This window comes from Hyalella azteca, unplaced genomic scaffold, assembly GCF_000764305.2.
Source record: "Hyalella azteca isolate HAZT.00-mixed unplaced genomic scaffold, Hazt_2.0.2 contig7624, whole genome shotgun sequence".
NCBI classification, from domain to species: domain Eukaryota; kingdom Metazoa; phylum Arthropoda; class Malacostraca; order Amphipoda; family Hyalellidae; genus Hyalella; species Hyalella azteca.
The window spans coordinates 447,682-448,472 of NW_025937745.1; positions in this window are offsets into that span (position 1 = coordinate 447,682).

Sequence of the window (791 nt, forward strand, 5' to 3'; positions counted from 1 at the left end):
ATTGAAAAAAGGAGTTATATGCCAAAAAAGATTACTTGATGTTGTAGCTCAAGCCTTTCATTGTCAATTAGTTGCACTTAGGGTACCAGCACGCGTCTTTAGACTTATTCTTGTCCAGTTTAACGTAAATAATAAGCTATAAATGTAAATTTTCCATTTTTTACCAAAACGGTCCCCTTAACGAAAAAGTTGAACACAGGTATCCTGGACACACGTATCCTGGACACACGTATCCTGGACACACGTATCCTGGACACATGTATCCTGAACACACGTATCCTGGACACACGTATCCTGGACACACGTATCCTGAAAACACAGAACCTAAGCCAAAGAGACTTTAACAGGTCACAGTTGGCATAGTTATTAACTGATTGACATTATAGATACTTGACATTTTTGCGTCGATCATAGCTGTACGGAAGCGTGGAAGATAACGAGTCTTGCCACATAGATTATACTTGTTGTACAGGTTGCCAGTTGACAGCTGTCAAGTGCTGGTATACGCAGTTGACAGCTGATGTCAACTGCGTGGCAGCCTGCGTATATTACCAGCTGTGATGTCAACAGTTGACCCGTGTAATAAGTTGCTATGATAACATGTATAACTTTGATAACATGGACCTTTATGAAAAATTCAATTTGTTATTTAAAACATCTTATGTCTATAAATGATTATCTTGTTTAAATGGCTATTGTTATATTCATTGCTGCAATCATCCAAACTTCCCTCAGCCATACCCTCCCTCCCCAACACTCCTTCCCCCCACACCCTCCCTCCCCCCACACTC